Here is a 12,049-nt window from a genome sequence, read left to right as displayed (position 1 = left end):
CAAGTAGAAGTACTGAAGGTCTATTATATTTACATATATAATAGAACTCTTAATGTGACATTAAAGTCAGTTATTGTATATTTCGATATTTTTGTCTTTTTATTGTTAAATCTGTGTGTTTATTTTGAAAATACTTAAAAAAAGGGGGATAACTTAATGGAGAGGCATAATCCTGCAGATCATGAGAACAGAAAGTGAAGCTACCTTTTCCCATGGCATGTAAGGAAGATTTTAGAGCTTATTTCGGATTGTTATTACCATTGCATATGTTCATTTTGTACATAGAACTATAAAATAAAAAGTAGATAAAGGAAAAGTGACAGATCTTATTTAATGGTAGCTATCCATTACTGACTATGGAAATTGACAAAAAAATATGTTAACATGCAAATTAAATATACTATTATTTAATGTATTACTAAACATCTAGATGGCTTGGAATATTTACATTGGACATGTCAAGTTATTCCACAAGCTGGCGTGTTGGTACAGGAAAAATAGGGATTACTTGCTTGATACAAATTGCACCCTGGCAGAGATGTCATCCATTGCAATACTTCCCAAAACTATAATTTCCCTTTGAATATGGTTTCTTTTATTGTTCAGGAATCTCAGATATTTAGTCTTACTTGTACCGATATGTAGATTACATATTTCTTAAATATTTCACTTATGAGTGATAATGCGCTAGATTATCTGTGGGTTATTATGCAATAATAAAGTTTTGTGAAAAGTAGTTTACATGTATGACTAAATAATTAGTTTTTTATGAATTTGACAGCAGGTATTTGATGGCAGGTAAAAACCATCTAGTCCTCACTTTTCATGGATTCATATGAATCACTGAATTTACCAAAATTCTGTGAATTTGCAATTTGTAAAAATACGAATACACAACTCTAAAATCTAAGCCTCTGACCCTCATCTAAACTATGGGGGCGCTTGCAGTGACGTCCCCTCCCCCAATTAGAGGATCGGTAGAGGACATCACCGCAAACACTGCCATAATGCCCGTGGAGATGCAGATGAAGAATGCAAATTAAGGTTGGAAGATAGAATAGAGAAGACATGGGAGAAAATAGAAGATGAAGAAAATTGCATGGCATGGCAGAGGCAGAAGTGGTCGGCAGAGGAGGTAGAGAAAGATTCGAAGAGCGTGAGAGAGTGACAGTGAATGAGAATGCAAGTGTGGGTGTGAGTGAATGTGGACCCACTAATTTCGGATGAAAATTCTGAGCTTTTAGCTTCATTTTCGTCCAATTCGTGAGGTCTGGCCTCGTTTTTTTAGGGCTTCTTATGAATCACTTAATTTATCAAAATTCTGTAAATTTGCTATTCTTATGACTCTCAATGCACAAGTCTATTAGCCACTTTTCCCATAATAATGAACTAGCAATGTTGCTTGCTCAACATCATGGGAGTTGCCATCAAGAAACGATAATGTTCTCTAGTGTAGTTCTATAGTTTGCAGCAAGCATTCTCAGGTATTCTAAAAGAGGGTAGCTAGAGGGTAGTATACAAATGGACATGGAGGCTTGGAACCAAAATACGACAGTAGATTTGCAGCAGTTGTGACTAACATTTACTAACATGTAAATCATGAGATGTACATTTCATAGAAGCTGCAGTACCAATCCATAATGATATAAAAAGCTAAACTTTGTCACTTTAGTTGTTAAGTACTCTCATGATGCTTAACAAACCAGACTGGCTGAGAGTCATGGGAAATGTAATCCCATAACTAACCCTAGCTGCAATATGTTTTAAATAAACTACCTTGCATCAAACTGTTTCTCTGCCCAGGCGAGGGCTCTGTGCCCAGGAAGGAGCAGCTGCAGGAATGAAGAAGAGATCACCTAGAGGGAGAGAGAGCAGACCAAACCACTCTGACAGTGGAGGGGTGTGTAGAATTCAAAAAACCTTTTTTGCTGCACTCCCCGGATTGCCAGGTGTTTTGTCTGCCACTATGTCTAGTTAACCTACTCCAAACAGCATACTGTTTCTTCCTCCCCTGCTGCTTCTCCAGTGAGCCTCTTTGAATTTCCAGGGAGGGGGAGCAAGTGCCCCCTCTTGTCCCTCCCATACATCCATGCTGTGGTCTATTATTCCAGTACATAGTAAATTAGACAAGATCTCCTTTCAGCAAACCCATGATGTTTCTGATCTTGAAATACATTTACATCCAGATATTTAACAATTTTCACGCTACTGACTTACTGGTCTATAATTGGCTTCCATGTTACCTTTATGTGATGTGGTACCACAATTGCCAACTTCCCATCCTCTGGAACTACTTCTGTCAATGGTGTCATTGGTTTTGCTAGGATATTTTGAAGAATTTAATAACTTTGGGTGTGTCCTATAATGTCTCATGGATTTGTTTATTCTCACAATCCCCTACAGTTACATTCAAAATCAAGTCTTCATTTGTAAATACTAAATCTAGCACAGCCTCCTTCCTTGTTGGCTCTTCTACCAATTACTGAAGACTCAGAAGTTCAGTGTAAAGTATTTACAAACACAACCTCATATAGGACTCAGTGGCAGCCCCTACTGCGAGTGCCTTTTTATGGATGCTAACCCTGACATTAATCTTAAAAAAAAAAAATGCAGGAATCTTTTATTAAGAAAAATAAAAAACACACAAAAATAAAAAACACTTAACAATTCTAAAGAAGAGTTAACACAAAGTACTAAAAACACCTTGATGCTCTATATTAATTACCCAAGTTCTTGCAGGTGACATATCTTGACGCTCTATATTAAGTAGCCAAGTTCTTGCAGCTGACATATTCTCTTGTCAGTCTATTTTTGCTATGATGTTAGAGGTATACTCTAATATATGGTCCTAACACGTAAATAAATAAAACATGCCAAGAGTTTGAAGCTGACGCAGTCCTGCAACTCCTCCTATCAATAAGGGGAAATGAAAGCAGGGGGCGCAATGATTTCCTTTGTGATTGATGATCTCACAGTCTGCAAATCTATTGTATTCTTTCACAGAAGTCAGCTATCAATTTACTGACACCTAGTTAAGGCAGCGTTTCTAAAACTCAGCAGAATCTGCCCAGAATTAAGTTTCCAGAAGCCAGCAAATCCACCAGAACACCAATTCTCATATTGTTTCTCATATAGTGTTGGAGATTTCTTTGGAAAAATGAGCAATGCGTATAAAAAGCTTTTCAAAACACAAATACAACAATTAATATTCCTAGAAATGACAGATTATAAAACATTAAACATTATATTTTTATTTTTGCTTTGATTCTACCTAAAGTTCCAATGGTTCAGTTTTTATTTTGTGGGATTGGCATCATCTTTGTGATATATGTATAAGCAACTTTAAAGGGATGCTATCACGGTTTGTATTTAATACCATATACATATATGAAAGAAAATTATGAGAAAAGGTATGTTTGTGATGAATATAGAACACATAATTAACACATAATTAATAAACTCTCCTTGGATGTTGTTAGAAAAGCATAATTATTCCAACCTGACTATACTATATAGTTTTCCCTGTGCCCTAATTGTTTGTACAAAGACTAACTTAAATGCTTTCAATTTTCAATGTAACATTATCATAAATCACTTTTTTGAGAATATGTATTAGTATAAAATGTGTGCTTTTGCACGAGATTTTTTATAAAAGTTGGCATATTATGGTCACCTTCCACAAACTTTCCACAATCAGCCATGTTAGGGAATGTCGCTCCCTCTCCATGGAAAGGATCATCATAAAATGAACAACCTAACAAAAAAGATGATAATTTCAGCAATAGTTTGTTGGTCCAAAGAACAGCTGTGACTGGATTTTTTTAAGAAATAATGGTTTAATTGATAATGATAGTTGATGACAAACTGACTTTCCAAGCCACTAATTAAACGTTCAGTTAAATACCTAGATGCATACAGCACATCAAGATTGAGTGGCTGCTAAACTTTGTCTAAAATGTAATTTGAAATACTAACGTTATAAAAAATAACACAGAAAACAAAAAAATCGGGATATTTTGCTTCTCTCTTTTGAAACTTTTTATTATGACACTAAAAGATGTCCAATACCCAGTATTACAGATTTTCTAAAAGAAAAACCCTGAAATGACATGAAATAAAAAAATACTCCAAATTGAATGTGTTTCACTATCTTTAAAACTAACGAGAAGAAGAAATCAAACATAAAGTATGCAAGTTCGTCATGTATAAAATATTTAAAGTAACATTAAGAAATAGAAAAACATAGCAGACAACTGAGAGTCAAAGGTGAAGAGATCAAAAGAAGATCTAGAGATATAAATATATCAAATAGCCATATATAGGCTTACTCAACCCAATCTCTTCACAAACAGCGCTTTATTCTTCTGTTTTTATGGTACTATTAGAGCGACCTTTGCTTTAACCTTTCCAATATGCCATTCACAGTTATTCTGTACTTACATTTTCATTGTTACAACTATCTTGGTAGTTCTTAAATATTCAGATTGAGTTACGGTAAACAGGACCTCAAAACTTATATCAAGTCTACAAAAAATGTTCAAAATTTCCTGTGACTCATTTTACCTTCATCTGTAAGGTATCTGATGACGTACTGATGATGAAGTTAACCAAGCACTCTGGTGACACTACTTCTTCATAAGTGCTCCTGGATATCTTCTGTGAGTGCTCTTTCATTGAATGAAACTGGTATTAAAATAATCTTGCCCCAATAGTTATTGACTTAGAAAGCCTGGCAATATTATAAAACAGAGAGCAGTGGAATTGTGAGAATTGCTGGTATACTTTCATCTGGTAGATTACTTATGGTTCATCAGATCACAGCTAGGCCTATCTTCTGGTGTTATAGCCAACAAACGCAAAAGCTTTTTATATTTTCGGTTGCCATAGCAACGGTTCACGGATATTTTCTCCAGTATGCTATGTGAAAAAGTTTTAAAGCAACAGTGGCAGAATAGGACAACAAAAATATTACCTGGTGATATTCTGAATATACGCTGAGCTTGCCAGATATGTGAATTGAAAACATTACGATTCATTATAAAAGGAAAAACCCCAGTGAGTGTTCCTCCATTCTTCATAAATTATTATTCACACAATTCTTCATCACAGTTTATCATATAGTGAAAAACCTTTCGCTCTTTGGGGAACAAGGCACATTTTTGTAGTTTTGCTAAAATAATGCTTAGGTGACTAAAATGTACCCATCAAAATAATAAATTGATCCAATAGTAGTTGTATATACATTTTTATTACATACAGGCCATGTATCATGCTGTACACAATATAATTCAGGGAGTACCTGTAACTTTACAGAAATCAGACTTTTTAACCTACATGCCATCTGGCTGATCTCCCAATATATCAGCTGTTTGCATGCTGGCACCTTTATTTTTTAAATGTTGGTTACCATGGTAGCAAGCAGCCATAGTAGCCTAAAGAAGTAGCCTTTGAATGTTGTCTAGATTCTTACCCACTATTCAATACGCCCATACCTGGGAAATGTCTGGCTCCAGTTACCCAAAGCCTGCCCTTGCAGGACACGAGTAGGAGGTCCCGCTGACGTTGCGGGCAGTACAACACCCGCTGTTTTAAAGAAGTGGGGAGTGGGGGTACCACAATGCTGCTCCCATGACCCGGAGTTCCCCTATAGTGACCCGGAGAACCAGTGCTTCATTCGGTGTCTCTGGGCGAAACCCAGTGAGTTCCCAAACATTACCTTTGGAGATTATACACCTTCTCATCAGGTGTTTTGTGTAATTTCATAGAGAAAGTAATATTAGAATCAAATAGGGTAATTGTCTTCTTAAATGTGCAAAAAAAAAACAGTTAGTTGACTGTAACAGCAGCATCAGCAAATGGGTTAATGAGAAATAAAATGGTAAATTAAAGCTTGACTGGAATACCTATTTTCCAGTGACAGTAATTCATGGTTTTCAACTATTACACAAATTGTATGAAAATTACCTAGGAGTTAAAACATTATAGAAAGTATATTGATTGGGCTTCACCCAGACCTGCCTTTAGGGTGTGGAGAGTGGGAGGGAAGTGGCAGGGAGTAGGCATGGCCAAATACCAGTTTAGAGACCTGAGGAAGCAGGGCTTCACCTGGAGACTCCGGGTCAAACTCAGAGACTTCCCAGGTATGTGTATATGTACCTAAATTAGTAGAAAAAAGGTCAACTTTTTATGCTAATAAATCTTAGATCTTATCTGTTTTATTTTTATAGTACAAAATATATTGCCAGTATCCACGTCCTGTCATGCTTTTAGAAACTGTAAAAAAAGGAAATAATAGTTATTTTATTGCTAACTCAAATCCAATGTTCTAGCAGTAAGTCTTTACTTCAATAAAGTAAAATAAAGCAATATATATATGAAATACAGTAGACTTAATCAAGGTTCAAATGCTACAAACAATGCTCAGTTGGGATTATGTGGCAATCTCACCCACATATTGAATATCAACAAGCTCTAAATCTTCAAGACCATTTCTACAAATAACATTTCATTTTGTCGTTTTCATGACCATCAAGGGTTTCAGATGCTCCACTAAAGAATGAGAAGCTGTTAATGATGGACGAATTTGCCTTAGACAATGATTGCTTTTAGTAGTTGGGAGTTCCCCAGTTAATTTATCAGGGTAGTAATTTTGATTGATCAGAGAAGCATCACCAATACCCACTATTTCATTTTTTTAATTTACATTTGTATTAACTCTTTGTAAATTGTTACCAAAAAGTGATCCTCAACTATAGTCTGCTAGAATGGCATCTTCATTATCATAATAACTAGTATGATAATGTCATATAATAACAAAATATTCTCTAAAGACATTCAGTTAGACATTATGAAGGACCAATTTTCATCTTAAGTGGATCTTGTAGAGACAAACTAACTCTTGTTTAAACATATTAGTTTATTTTATAAGAATGAGCAAGGTTCATGTGTGCTCTACCAGCATGAATCAAACATTAGTTAACAAGCCTAGCTTATGGTATACTAGGTGACAAGTCGAACCCAGCAACCCGGCACCTTTTGCATAAAAAAATAGCCCTGAAGTCAAGTTACCTCTTGGCTAACAATTCTCTAGTATAAGTAATATCATAGAGTCAACATATGCTATGAAACTGTAATAAGACATGTGAGTGAGTGTCACTATGACATAAATAATTAAAATAAATATAGCATCCTACATGGCCATTTAATGAAAATGGTACATATGAGAATTCAGTCAGCCAATATCCAGATTATTCCACACAAAAAAAAACTTTAGATTTCTCAGTTCCATCAAAACTATTTCAAAATAGTTACCCCAACAATGATGCAGTGTATAACACTATTCACTTTGCCTTCCAAAAGACTGGGTTCAAAACAGGAGATAAGTTGATAAAAAGAAATTCAATAGCAATCCTCTCATAGATCACAAACAGGAAAAACATGAATATATTTGGCCCAGATTGATTCACTAAAATAAAACATATCACTTCTTTTATGTTATTCTTGCAGTATATTGGAGGCTTGGTGTTCAAATAGTTATGATAGCGTTATTGCTGGTGTTGAATCCAGCCCAATGCGCATATATAAACTAAGGGTATATTAAAAACAAAGAGTAAAATCTAAACACCTAATACCATATAAGAGCAGAGAAAGGGCTATTAAACACCATCCACATATTTTTAAAACATATAAAGAGAGAGAAAAAATCACCACCTTTACAGTTTTTTTCAGTGCACTAAGGATGGCAGTTATATTGAATTTAACAATTTGCGGTAAAGAGAATATTTTATTTATGAATAAAACAAAGTTAAATATGAATAAAACATGAATAAAACAAAGTTATCAGTATCTTCACCTAGCTTTCTAATATTGACAGATAATTCAAATGAAAATCAAATAAATAAAATGTAAAAAAAAATATATGTTTTTTTTTTTCAAGATTAGTTTGAGGAAATTAAGGGTAGTTTTTACAGCATTTTACAGTCACTGATTTTTAAAAGACTGCGGTTAAGCTTCATGCACATAGTAATAGACAGGTACTATGGAGAGCCCCGGATTGTGCCTCTTTATCCAAAGCTGTTCTTTCAGCACCTTCACCCAACCCAGCATGTTTTAGAATTCTTGCACTGTAAAGGAATCTAACATTCACATCCGGTTAAGCTAGTTTGTCTAAAAGAAGAATAATGTGATTAAATAATAACAGATTAATAATTATATAAGCCATTTACCCGCATAAAAGAAAATACTGTATATTAAAAATGTTTAAAAAATCCCAGTTTCTTATTATGTTGTATCCTGGATAGAGATGGGAGACTGAGGTAGAAACAGGGAGAAAGATGTTTAAAAAGTAATAATGCTTTTAGGTACACCATTTGAATGACATGGATATACATAGACATATACGTTAGTATACCCTATTCTGTTTTTATATGGGCTGCTGTGTATAAGACTCTGCGCAAATGGATCTGTCAGGAACTCCACGTTTCGCTTTTACGTCCTCCCCTCTGGAAGAGCCTGAAACGAGACATACAACATATACCCTGGTTTTACCTGGATGTTTGAAGTTTGTGAGTAAACTCCAAATGATGTGAGTTAAACTGGACTTGTACTCCACTAGGGTAATCTATAAGCTCATCAGAGCCAAGGACATAATTGGAACAGATTCCCTGATTCAATGTGCCATTGAGCAGACATGACATAGATGACAATAATGGGAGGCCTCCCCCTACGGGTTTTTCTACATGCTTAGGGGCTGTGCAGGTTCAGACACTGCACACAGTACATCATGGCAGAAGAAAGTTAATACATCTGGCAGTATCATTTTATACAGGTTTTGGTGAGATCCCTGAGAAATGAGCCAAAAGACTGGGTTTTGCATGGACTCTTTCCAGAAACTCTCATAGAGGGTGCCATTGAAGAAGCTGCACTACAACATTCTACATCAGATCATTTTCATGTAAAGTTCCTGTAAAACTTTTATGCAGAGAATAACTGAAAAAACATATTTATTTACCCTTACACCACTAACCTTTTGTGTCACAATTCTCTCTGCACTACACCCTTTCACCTAGCTCCTCGGCGATACCCTTCAGGGGATTCACTCACCTTCCACCATTAGGTCTACTATATTTGAATAAGGGGTAAAACACATTCAAGCCTTTAATCCATTTTATATCCTTCTGCCTCCAATAGACAGATTTATTAAATGCTCTCAAACGAGTATTCATGTTTGTCACTTCCATTACATCCCTCTGTTTGCTAATGTGTTCTTGGTGGTCTAGTGAAGGGGTGGGGGTAGCAGAGTTTCACATTTCAATTACTGTATATGTTTGGTTAATTTACCTCAACACAAATAATGTTTGCCTATTGATGCTGTCCCCATATTTTACAGCTAACTGTATTCAGTAGCTGAAAGTCAATCATCATAGACAACTGATGTGATATTACCCTACCTCTGTCCTCCAACAGCCCCTGACAACTTTTTGTGATCAAACTTGCATCGTTGTATATTCATTCTACATTCCCCTTTCACACTCTAGCAAAAAACAGTGGTCCCTCAATAACCACTTTTTAATCAGGTGCTAATACTGCCCCACCCCCAATAATTACATAGAAGGTCAAATGCTAAATGGATATGTATATACCCTGTGGTACTGAAATTCACATTGTAATTATCTCAGTATTTTAAATGATTATATGCGATGCAAAACACAAGGTTCATGGTTGCAGAATTATATTTAGGTAAAGTTCAGTTATAAGGTAATTTCATTAAGGAAACTGAGCTTAAAATATTGGTGTTTGACTGAATCTTAAAAATACAAACCCACAAGTGAAAGTATTCAGATTCATGCGTGAAGGTAAACGGAGAATGCACATACATGTGGTTAAAGCTGTGGTGCATCATGATACATGCGCATTACTTAAATACTGATCATTTTTTAGCAAATGCTACATCCATGTTATTTTATGGTTGCATAAGGGAAATTCTATGAGCATCTATACCCTTTTGTTTAAGTATTCTGCATCTTGTCTTAAGAGTTATTTTTGTTTCTAATACCAATATAATGATAACGGTGTAAACTGTGTTCCTCATTTTCTTTGGAAATAAGACTGTTCAGTCAAATTTGATACCTTAAAAGTTATTAAAGATGATGCCTTAAAAGATATAAAAGATGTATCGAGTTCTTAACATATGGCAATGCTTTCACTTGGCAAGGAACCTAGAAAATAAGTTGTATTCCACAACATGGACCTTTACAATATTCATGACAGCCAGATTAAACTGAAAAGGTATGAGATGCCCATACATACTATTATCATCAGTTATATGGGTATAACATTAAGAGAAATAATACGCACATTATCAGAATTACACAGTCTCTGGCTACCAAGACCCTCAATACCCCACTCAAACAACCTCCGTTCAAGGGTAATGGTGGTGGAGATGGGTCTCTTTAATATAGATTTAGGTAGTCCTTTAAAAGTGAAACAAAACATAGGTACTGTTTGGTGTCTGCATACTGTGTAGGACAGGGGTGTGTGAGTGTAACCTACAAGCTCTGTGTCTTCCACTCACAGGGCTCTTCTCTGTTAAACACCTCAGGGGCCATTCCTTTTTTGACCAGACATCAGGAGCCATCCCTGCTCTTGATACATTTATACATTGATACATTAATACATTGATACATTCGAACATTCCAGACTCACTCTGCAGCCACAGGATACTCAGGAGGTGTATAAAAACTGTGATGCTGCAATGGTTTTTATTGGCTCTACTCTACTGCAGAAGAAGCTCCAGTTTTTCCAAGAGTGTCAGGGCTAGCTTTGGGCCTAGCTCTGTCACCTGAGAGATCCTTCCTTAAAGCTCCCCCTCTAAACATCCACACTCTCCCTCACAAGCCTGGAAAAACCTAGCTGTCATCCAATTGTTGTTGATGCTCACATGTTCCATTTGCAGAAGTGAATGGGAAGAACAGTCGACTCATCCTTTTTAAGCCCTGGGGTGGCAACACATCAGTAGAAGCAATAACAGTAAGTGAAAATGCAATGGGTTACATATGTTTTCGCAACCTCAGATGGAATGTTGGAAAAAGAGACATCTGATTTCATGAAAGCTTAATAAAGTAAAAGACTTTGTGTTGATCAAATACAGTTAATCCAATTGTTCTGGATACACTTGGTTCTTGCAGACTGTCATTATCCTATTACATTGATCTTTTGCTGGACCACAGGGCAACAGGAAGTATCTGCTGAGGTTACCTTGTAGCACTCGAGCTGAAACAGGACCTCTCAGATCCCAGGTATTTGGGAGAGCAGGCCAGTGCACTGGGCATTACTTAACCTGACATTGAAACGTATCACAGATGGTTTACTAGTTTCATAGTTCATGATGCTGATGCTGAGATAACCAAGTTCTATCATTCACAGAATAGGCTGCCATAACAGTTCTGTTTAGTTAATTGAATTAATAACAGTTTCAACCTTCATAAGAAATTAAACTTTAGTTAGTGGAATCATAAATGCCAATCTTATTATACTAACCAAACTGGTTCTTATACTGTAACCCCATCTTTGGTAGTTTGTATCATAATGCCTTCTAGTTGGCCAATGTTTCCATAGCACAAATTTAGAAATGGCACAGACACCTTCTGGGATGCTATTCTGAGACATATATATATACATACACATAAAAGCACGTACACATGTTTAATGTTGATAAGCATAGATATCACTACACTACACTTCTATCATGCATATCACTACAGACAACAACCAATTACCTTGTATTTTTTCTTGTTTGATCGTACCTGTTCTGTACATGCGTTTACACAGATGTAAAATGTATATAGGTCGGCTGAGTGGAAAGATCGAGACACTATTAGTCTTAGCTGTTTGCTTTATTATTCACTTCCGTCCCTGTTCTAGGATGAGGATACACTTCATTTCCTCTGAGTCTACAAATTATAAGATATTTTTTTCAGCACTTTCAAATTGCCTCCTGACAAAGTTCTCCTAGGTCATATTTGTACTATTACTGTGCCAATAGCAGTTT

Source organism: Spea bombifrons, chromosome 3, assembly GCF_027358695.1.
Source record: "Spea bombifrons isolate aSpeBom1 chromosome 3, aSpeBom1.2.pri, whole genome shotgun sequence".
Classification (NCBI taxonomy): Eukaryota; Metazoa; Chordata; class Amphibia; order Anura; family Pelobatidae; genus Spea; species Spea bombifrons.
The sequence above is the reverse complement of the archived record's forward strand: the minus strand, read 5'-3'. Positions refer to the sequence as shown.